This window comes from Pituophis catenifer, unplaced genomic scaffold (genome assembly GCF_029215685.1).
Source record: "Pituophis catenifer annectens isolate HBS135680 unplaced genomic scaffold, rPitCat1.0.hap2 SCAF_7, whole genome shotgun sequence".
NCBI classification, from domain to species: Eukaryota; Metazoa; Chordata; class Lepidosauria; order Squamata; family Colubridae; genus Pituophis; species Pituophis catenifer.
Genome location: NW_027256887.1, coordinates 35,579,201 through 35,590,408, shown reverse-complemented (window position 1 = coordinate 35,590,408; position 11,208 = coordinate 35,579,201).

Genomic DNA, 11,208 nt, shown 5'->3' with positions numbered 1-11,208 from the left:
TTTAGACAAGCAAACATATTCCGCTTCTGTGGTAGAAGTGGCTACCAGTTCTTGTTTACCAGTATACCAGTAAACTGGACAATCGTTCAATAGAAAAACATAACCAGAGGTACTCTTTCTGCATGATGTATCACCAGCCCAATCTGCATCAGCATAACAAGTAATTTTTGGTTCTTTGTCATTATTGGGTTCCAATATTAAACAAAAATCTAATGTACTTTTCAGATATCTTAAAATTCTTTTGACAGCTTCCCAATGATACAAGGTTGGTTTGCTAACATATCTTGACAATAAATTGAGAGGTAATGCAATATCTGGCCTAGTCCAATTAGATATATAAAGGAGTGAACCTATAACTGATCTGTAAAATGTGTTGTCTTTAAACTCAGGGGAAGATTCATCGTTGTTTCTAAGAAAATCAGTTTGCATAGGTGTGTCACATGTTTTGGCATTATTTAAGTTACATTTGTTTAGGAGTTCAATGATTTTATCTTTCTGAGTAAGTTTGAATCCCCTTTTAGTTTTGTTAATTTGTACACCAAGGTATTTATTCACTCTACCTAGTGATTTCAATGAGAAGTGTTCGTTTAACTTATTTACAAAGATTTCCCTGCTCTCTTTATGCTTTCCAATATATAAAATATCATCCACATAAATTAATACAAATTCAATATGATCATTACTCTTTTTTACAAAGAAACAGTTATCAGCAGTGGTGGCGTTGAAATCCATGGTCTTAAGTACTTTTACCAAACAATCGTACCATCTTTTGCCAGATTGCTTCAATCCGTACAGACTCTTATTTAATAACCAAATTTCGTTCTTATTAGTGTATTGACTGTGTGGTGCTCTTACATATATTTCCTTATCTAATTTTGCATGTAAGTATGCAGTCTGTATGTCATATTGAAACACGTCTAGATTGAGTGCAGATGCTACTACAAGAGCTGTTTTGACACTCTCTGTTCTCACTGTGGGTGAATATGTGTCAGTATAGTCTTCTGGATATTTTTGTGCATAACCTTGTGCAACTAGTCTGGCCTTGTATAAGGTATTACCTCCTTCTAAATTCTTAATTTTATAAATCCACCTGGTACCTATAATTGTTTTATCCTTAGGTGCGATCGCAGGTGTGAATACATTTAATCCTTGTAAACTTTCCATTTCTTTTTCCATAGCTAGTTCCCATTTTTCTCTTTCTTCACGGGGAAGTTTCAATACTTCCTCATATGTATTAGGTGTTATTTGTTCTCCATCCATATGCATAATATAATCTTTGTATTTATTTGGTATTTGGTTTCTATTATTTCTAATATTTCTTTCAGGTTTGCTATGGTTGTCATGCAAATATCTGGCTTCCTTTTTTGTTAATGTGTCTGTCTTTATTTTATGCTGACTATTTGTCCAAGTTTTGGTTTTGTTCTTACTTTTGTTAATATTTTGATTTTCTGTTGTTCCTTCCTCGCAAGATATATTATCTTTGCTTTTATTAGGAAATATTTCATTAAGGTGCAATTTAGACCAATTGGCCTGCTCATGAAACACAGCTGTTCTGGATACTATAAATTTGTTATTATTATCAATGAATCTGTACCCTTTGGTTCCAGTTTCGTATCCCATGAATCTTAATCTCCTGGATACGTTTTCTCCCTTTCTCCTCAATTGTTTAGGTATGTGCACGTCTGCAGTAACTCCAAATATGTGCATGTGTGCTAATTTAGGTTTTCTATTGTACATCACCTCATATGGTGTCTTATTCACAATACTGGACCATGTTCTATTTTGAGTGTAATTTGAATAATGTAAGGCTTCTGACCAAAATTGTTTGCCTAAACCAGCATCCTCTAATGTGCATCTAATCATGGTTTGTAGTGTGGAATTCTTTCTCTCTGCAATCCCATTTTGAAATGCAGAAAATGGATTGGACGTGAAATGTAGCATCCCTCTATCCTTTAACCATTGGGAGAATTCTTTAGACATGAATTCACATCCCCTATCTGTCATAATTTGTTTTATTCTGATATTATGTTGTGTTTCTATGCGTTTGTAGAATTCCTTAAATTTCTGAAAGGTTTCATCCTTGTGCTTTAATGTGTAAACAAAACCATAGCGACTGTAATCATCCACTATTGTTAGGAAGTAACGTTTTCTATAGGTAATTGATGGAGTTAATGGACCAACTAAGTCCATATGTACCAAATCAAAAATATTGTTAGTTGATCTGTTAGATTTTTTTGGTCTGGGACTGGTTTTTAGTTTGGTGGATTTACATACTGAGCATTCTAAATAATTTTCACAATTTTTTATTTTTACACCTTCTGCGTGTTCAGTCATTTTTTGTACTACAGGAAAGCTTGCATGTCCTAACTTCCTATGTAAGATGTGAGCACACTCATCATGAATTGGTTTACCTATTTTTGGTTTCTTCTCATTGTGTGTATTTTTGTTATCATGAGTTATTTTACATTCATCATTGTCACTATTACTGACATTTTCATCATCTGCTTCAATACAATCTTCCATATTTGAATCAATGTTATGTAACCATCTTTCTTTGGTTATCAGATAGGGTAGACCCCCTTTTATCATCACAGTGCCTACATTTGTTTTGTTCTTTTCTATAGTTGCTTTCCCCTTTGAGAAAACTATATTGATGTCAGATTCTCTGCTTAGTTTTATAGCACTTAGTATGTTGTGAGGTATTTCTGGGATTAATAATACCCCCTCTATTTTCCCTAAACCAGGCAAGGTCACATTTCCTCTGCCTAATACTTGAACCTTTTCTTGATTAGCTACCTTTATCACAAACTTATCTTCTGTAAATGAAGATAATATACTTTTGTTGTTAGTGGTGTGATTTGTTGCACCAGAATCAATAAGCCAATTATTGTTCTCATCTTGTTGTGTTTTGGTGCTGTCTTGTTTATTTAGCCCATTTAGTGACCCAGATTTTCTCTCTTTTGAATTTTCTCTACCCCCTCTACTTTCTCTGTAATTTGGTGGACTTCTATATTTGTGTCTATCTGTGGAAGATTGTCTGTAATTGTATTTGCTCCTATATTCTGGTCTATGTCTCTCTCTTGGGACTTTGTGACAATCTCTTCTACTGTGTTCCCTGGATCCACAATTGTGGCATCTAAAGGCCTCATTATATTTATCTTGGAAGACTACTTTCCTAAAAGATTTGTGTTCTGTTTGGTTACTGGAACGATTTTTTCTTGAATTGTCTTCTGCTATCAATTTGTTAGATAGACTTTCTATTGATAAATATCCCAAATTAATGGTATCTAAGTGTGACATAAAGCTATCCCATGATGGATCAAGTGAATTGATAATAACACTTTTCATTGTTTGATCTGAAATCACTTCCCCCCTCAATTGCAGCTCAGCTCTTATTTTGTTTAGATTTATCAAATGCTCACTTATAGAAACCCCTGGTTTCACTCTAGAAGAAAAGAAATCCTTAGACATTCTTGTGGTTGTGGCTACGCTATCGCTGTGAAATAGATTAAACATGCATTGAATTATTTCTGATACAGTTAGGTTTGGTTTGATGCTATGATACATTGCAGGAGACACGCTAGAAATTATTATGAAAAATGCTCTATGATGTAAACAATCTATTTTTAAAGTCCAAGGTCTTCTTGGGGGACTGGTGATAAAAAACATTAGGTTTTCTTTCATAAAGGCAACCTGAAGTTGCTGATACCACTCTTGCAAATTAATGCCATCAATTCTAAGTTTTGGAAAATCGCTAGGTAAGTCCCCAGTATTATTATCCCCACTACTTACAACGGAGGGTAGTCCATGGTCTCGTAAGTGTTGAAAGTCACAGGATGGAGTGGGTATGCTGTGCATTAGTCTGAGTGGTTTTTCTTCATCATAATGTCTTCTGTAGTTCTCTGAATGCATCTGCGCATGTGCATAGTTTATATTTCTGTCGAAGTTGTCATAGGGAGCCTCTGTCGCTGCAGTTTCTTCGTAAGTTTCTTCCTCCGACGATTCGGTCTCCATTTCTATCTTGATCTTCTTGTCGATGGCTGATGCTTGCCTCTTTTCGCCAAAGCCGCTCCGCTTGAAGCTCTCCACCTCCGGAACCGTCTGCGGTGTGGGAAAAAACCTGCAGGGTCCTCTGGGCTCAGGTGTCGTCATCCTTTCTGTACGAGTTGAATTGGATATGTTCTGGTTTTTCTTTTTGCTTGCTTGTCTTTTTACTTTTAGGTCATTGGCTTCCGTTGATTTTTTCGCCATTTTTAAATTTGGATCAGAAGTTCTAAATAGTTGTTTCTTTATCGCTTCAACTTTCAGTTCAATAGATGTTTCTTTTGTGTCCGTGTTTGATCCTTCTGAAGAATAAAGATTTTCTTTACTATTTTTTGTACTGTTTGATTCTTTTCGCGCCAGAGATTTTGAATGGTGTATCGTGATTGGCTCTGCTTTGCTTGTCTCAGTGGCCGGTTGAAGACAAGATGGCTGCCATTCGAAATTTTGAGCGGGATCTCTGTTCTTTCTTCTCGTTATTTTCTCTTTTATAGATGGGTTGCTCACCGTCTTTGTTTCTTTGAATTCAGCTGTCTCGATGCTATTTTCTCTCGCTGCTTCGTTTTCTTTCAAGAAGTTTTGAAGGTTCGCGATGAGATCGTAGTCATCCTTTTGTATTTTTATTATTCTCAGTATCTCTGATCTGAGATCGTTGCTTTCTATTTCTTTCTTATACATGTTTATTTTATTGAGTCAATTAACCATCCTCTGCTACCAGCTTGTTGCAATATTTTCAGGATCAGACTCAATAAAGATAATAGAAGTTAAAGATTTAAATATATTTCTCTTTAATCATAATAGGCATTCTATATTCGCTGAACATTCAAGATAGAAGCAAGGAAAATGGGGAGGATGGCTCCTTTTATATACAAGGGGTGGAGCCAGGAATGGGAGTGGTAAATTATGAATACATTAAAGTCCAAAGAATAAGTTAACCCCTGATGTTCCATATATACATTATTTACACATTAGAGAATAAGGCATTTACATCTGACAGCGTGATCACTTGTCCCCAAGTGATCCTGTAGCTACAGTGCCCTGTAGCTTCAACACCTTCTATCATTTCATTTCTGTTAGTGAGAATTAAGCCCAATATGGCTGATCCCCTTGATCCCTCCTCTACTTTTTGGGAAACATAGTTGTCTGCTAGGTTTGTTAGGAATCCGTTGGATCTTCCACTTGGTGCAGAGTTTTTCTCCCAGTTGATGCCAGGGTAGTTAAAATCCCCCATTACTATTGTGATGTGCTTCCTACATACCTTAGTTAGCTGACTAGCAAAAATTTCATCTACTGTCTCTGTTTGGTTGGGTGGCCTATAGTATAGACCTATGGCAATGTCATTTCCCCCCCCCCTTTAATATTGACCCAAATGCATTCAAGATAATTTTCATCATTGTTGTGCTCTATTTGTGTAGAGATGTAGTTATTTCTTATATATAGTGCACCTCCACCTCCTTTTTTATTTGGTCTATTTCTTTTATTGCAAAAGTTTTACAATTACATTTTCACCCCTTTTTTCACCCCCCCACCTCCCTCCCCAAACTTCCCAGCCACCCTAACCCTCCCTAACCCTCCCCCCCCAGACTTCCCTATTACATACTCATAACTAATAACACTAATATATAAACCTGAACCCATCCCTCCCCCTATATAATTTTTCCTCTTTATCTCTTTACATAAAAATATTTCTAATACATTATTTTCAAATAAAAGCTATTTGATACTTTCTGGTTTGGTATTTGTTCTGAACATATTCTATCCACCTTTTCCATTCCCATTCGTAAGTCTCTTGTGAACAATCTTTTAGATACGCTGAAATCTTCGCCATCTCTGCAAAGCTGGCCATCTTCAAAGTCCATTCCTCGATAGTAGGCAAAGCTTCATTCTTCCAATATTTACCTATCAACAATCTAGCTGCTGTTATCATATACAATATTAGTTTTATTTCACCCCGTGTAAAACCCTTAACTATACCCAATAAAAACAATTGTGGAGAAAATTGAATTTTTTTCTTCAAAACATTCTGCATGACCCACCAAATTTTTATCCAAAAAGCCTTAACTTTCCTACAGGTCCACCAAACATGATAATATGTAGCATCTACACAATCACATCTCCAGCATTTTGGCTGAACATTAGGGTACATACATGACAACTTTTTAGGATCTAAATGCCATCTATAAAACATTTTATAAAAATTTTCTCTCAGGTTTTGCGACTGTGTAAATTTAACATTCTGAACCCAAATTTTTTCCCAAGTTTCCAGCATCACTGGTTCTTCAAAATTCTGTGCCCACTTAATCATACAATCTTTAACTAATTCCGTTTCTGAATCTCTTTCTAACAAAACATTATACAGCCTTTTAATATGCATTGGACCTTTCTCTCTTATATGTCTAACCAATTCTTCCTCATGCAACATAATACCAGTTTTTTGGTCCTCTTTCCATCTCATTTGTAATTGATTATATTGTAACCAGGTTAAATTAATCCCTTCGTCCAACAGTGTCTGCAATGTCTTCAGCTGCCATCTGCCCGCATCTGTAAAAAGAACCTCTTTGTATAAAAACCCCCCGAGTGACATTATATTTGTATTCCACAAGGTATGACCAAGATCCAGCCATAGCGGTATTTTATAATCCCATTTGAGTCGGTGCTTCTTCCAAACTCTCATCAAAGAATCTCTAAGTATATGACTTTTAAATACTTTATCAACTTTATCATCATAAAATAAATAAGCATGCCATCCAAATTCAAGATCAAAACTTTCTGCATTCAATATTCCAGCCTTTTTATTTCCAAACCAGTCACTTGTTAAAGTTAAAGCTGCTGCATCATAATATAACTGTAGGTTTGGGAGTTTAAGGCCTCCTCTTTCTGGAACATCTTGCATAATTTTCAATTTCACTCTCGGCTTTTTCTCGTTCCAGACAAACTTATTCACACCAGACTGCCAGACTTTCAGTTGTTTATCACTTTTAAGCACCGGAATCATTTGAAACAAAAACAGAAATCTTGGCAAAATATTCATCTTAACTGCTGCTATTCTTCCAAGTAAAGACAGTTGCAGCTTTTTCCAGATCTCCATGTCTTTCTGAACCTCTCGCCACAACACCTCGTAATTATTTTGAAACAATTTCATATTTGATTCTGCAACCTGAATTCCAAGATATTTTACCTTAGGTACAATTTCAAAACCTGCCCTCCTTTCAAGCTCATGTTTACGATCTTGTGTCATATTCTTAACTATCATTTTAGTCTTTTTTGAGTTCAGTTTAAAACCTGAAACTCTACCATAGTCTTGTATAATGTCGTTCATCAGGATTATTGATTCCATTGGTTGTGATAGGGTAACAACCAGGTCATCTGCAAATGCCTTTATTCTATAATCCTCTTGCCTTATCACTATACCTTTCAAGATTTTTGAGTCCCGTATTATATTTAGCAAGACTTCCAATGTTAATATAAATAAGGTCTATTTCTTTTAAATAATTTATATCCCTGTAGCTGTATGTTCCATTTGCGGGTTTCATTCCACCAAGTTTCCGTAATGGCAACAATATTATATTTGCCCTCATTTACTTGAATTTCTAATTCACCCTGTTTATTCCTCATACTCTGTGCATTGGTGTATAGACATTTGAGTCCATTTTGATTGACCCTGTGTTTACTGTCTACATAACCTGTGTTGTGCCTGACTGCCCTTACTTTCTTGCCACCTGTTTGATGGTATGGTACTCACTATTAAATGCTTGGTTTTGCTTGACAGCAGCTGATAATCTTACTCACGCACACATATGTTACATGTACTGATAACCCTATTAATTTTGGATTGCTGGTTACAGAAATGTTCTGTATCAATTAATTCTCTGTCCCTGCTGTTCAGTTTAAATGTTTATCCAGAAAATCTGTGAACTTTTGCTAAGTAATTCAGTCCCTTTCTTTGATGGATGCAATCCATCTCTTTTGTACAATTTTTCATTGGACCAGTTGCAGAAATCATGACTAATAAAACCAAAGCCTTCCCTTCTACACCACTCCTTTAGCCACACATTAAACTCCGCTACATGCTGGCCTTTCCCTTTTTGTTCCTTATATACCGGTAAAACCTCTGAAAAGATAAGCCTACAACCTATACTACTAAATTCATACCCCAAGCTCTGGAAATCATTCTGCACAGAAAGTACATCCTTTTGGGACAGATCATTTGTGCCAAGATGTATAATAGCATCAACATCCCAGTCCTTACTGGCATTCTTGACTATCTTAAGAATAGGCCTCTTGTCTCTGCTGGCAGTAGCACCTGGCAGACACCTGACCTCTTTCAAAACCTCCATATCTTTTCCTAAATTTACATCCCTTACAATTGAATCACCAACCAGAGGGTGGCTTCTCTTTTTGGATACCGTGCTCTTTTTGTGTGACTGATGTGTAATACCTGGTTCACACTTTCCCCTTTCCAAAGTAAGTTCTTCATCTCGGACCATGATCCCCTGCTTATTTCAGATATCAGTATCACAACTACCTTGACCTGTCACGTTAGTGTCCCTATTAAGGTCAGCAAGGGCACTATATCTGTTATGCTGGAACACAGCAAAAGCTTTGTGTTTATGGTTCACAGCTCTCACCCTGCCAGATCCCACAGCTCTCACCCTGCCAGGTCCATACCGCCCTTCTCCTGCAGGATCTTTGTGGTAGAGGGGACTGATGGCGCGGCAGCTCAATAAAGTGGAATGGGTGAATTGGGCACCTAATTTATTTATTTATTTTATTTATTTATTTATAAAGCATATATAACAAGTAAAAGTATAAACTTAATTTGAATACATGAAAAGAGTAAGTAAAAAGGACAGGGACGGTAGGCACGCTGGTGCACTTATGCACACCCCTTCAGACCTCTTAGGAATGGGGTGAGGTCAACAGTAGACAGTTTAAGGTTAAAGTTTTGGGGGTTTGGGGAAGAAACTAAAGAGTCAGGTAGTGCATTCCAGGCATTGACCACTCTGTTACTGAAGTCATATTTTCTGCAATTGAGTTTGGAACGGTTTACCTGGAGTTTGTATCTATTATTTGCTTGTGTATTGTTGTGGTTGAAGCTGAAGTAGTCATTGACAGGAAGGACATTGTGGCAGATAATTTTTTGTACTATGCTTAGGTCAGACTGAAGTCGGCGTAGTTCTAAGTTGTCTAAACCCAAAATTTGGAGTCTGGTGGCATGAGATATTTTATTGCGGTTAGAGGAATGGAGGACTCTTCTCGTAAAATATCTCTGGACTCTCTCGATTGTATTTATGTCCAATATGCAGTGCAGGTTCCAGACAGATGAGCTGTATTCAAGAATTGGTCTAGCAAATGTTTTGTATGCTCTAGTTAGTAGTACAACATTACCAGAGAAGAAGCTACACAAGATTAGGTTAACAACTCCTAATACCTTTTTGACAATGTTGTTACAGTGAGCTCATGCACTTAGATATTTAGAAATAGGTTTGTTAGGAACATGTTGGATCTTCCACTTGGTGCAGAGTTTGTCTCCCAGTTGATGTCAGGGTAGTTAAAACCCCCCATTATTATTATGATGTGCTTCCTACATACCTTAGTTAGCTGACTAGCAAAAAGTTCTTCTCCCTTGATAGTGGAGACAGCAGCCATATGTGGGTTATGCTCATTGGTCAAATGTGGACTGAGCCTGTCAATTAATTATTAAATCCTGCCCCTATTCCTAGGGATTCCGCTTTTTTGCTCAGTCGTCAGACTGGACAGTTGTGTGGAAAGTGAGCTCTATCTGCTTTTCAGCGTTAGAGTGTTATTTCTGCTTAATTTCTTTAGTTCTTTTATCTACTGTACGTTTTAATTTAATTCACCTATACCTCAGGAGATTCTTAGGTCATCTAAGGATTTTTTTCTATTTCAACATCAAAGAAAACATCGTTACAACTGGTGAAGTTATTCATTTCCTTGGAGCATCCGCTCCCTTAAGGGGGCGGGGGGTTAATTTCTCCTTTATCAGCAGAAGCTATTTAAAACGTAATAAATCAATTGTGGAGTCTAGCGCTCCCCTTGTCATAGCTAATTTAATCTGATTACAAGTGGAGTTTTTGCGCTCCCTCAGGCTAACCGCTTGTCGGTCACTGAACAAGAAAATAGCTTCACGTATTGCCTCTAAAAGCTCCTCATCAAAGACCTTAATTGGTTTCAGCTTTTAAGTTGCGGCTACAAATTTAGCCGAATAAAGGAGGCTCACAGTTTAGCGCTGACTTACGGCTTCAAATTTAGCCAAAAGAGGAGATTCACGCTCCCAATCATCATTAAAGACCTTAATCAGTTTCTACTGTTTAACGTTAAATTGCGCTGACAGTTTAGCCGGAAAGAGGAGTCTCAAGATATAGCGCTGAGTTGCAGCTTTAAAATTAGCCGAAAGAGGAGCCTCATGATTTAGCGCTCCCAATATCACCATCAAATACCTTGATTGGTTTTATCTAATTAGCGCTGAGTTGTGGTTATTATTTTAACCTGAAAGAGGAGCTTCATGTTTTAGCGCTCCCAATATTACCAGCAAAGACCTTAATCGGTTTTATCTAATCAGCGCTGAGTTGCGGTTATTATTTTAACCGGAAAGAAGAGCTGCATGATTTAGCCCTGAGTTGTGGCTTCAAACTAAACTGAGAGTGGAGATTCACGCTCCCATTATTAATTAAATCCTCTTCTGATCTTACGGCTACAATTTAACATAAAAGAGAAAGACTTACGCTCCCAAGAGCAATTAAAACCTTGTTTATTTCTATAAGTATTTAGAATTAATTTAACGGTTTAAACTGTTTGGAATTTTAAACTACCTTACAGTTGAGCCTCGAGCTCACATTGACAGTTGAGCCAGTTGCCTTTTGAATACTGGCAATAACTCAAGTTCCATTCAGGAGAATTTTCAGCCTATTAGGCTGTTACAGTGAGTTTTTTCTGTGAAGCCAATTGATTACTGACACAGTTATAATTTTACAGTTATCTGAGTTCATTAAACATATTAGCTATTCTTAATTTCAAACTATTGGAGAAATATTGAACAAAATCCTTCATTTAAGTAACTTACTGGTTACAGATTGTTACTACATTCCAATTTATTATTATGCCTAAAGCCATCTCAAAATCCAAACATGGCCGGAAGGCCACAGT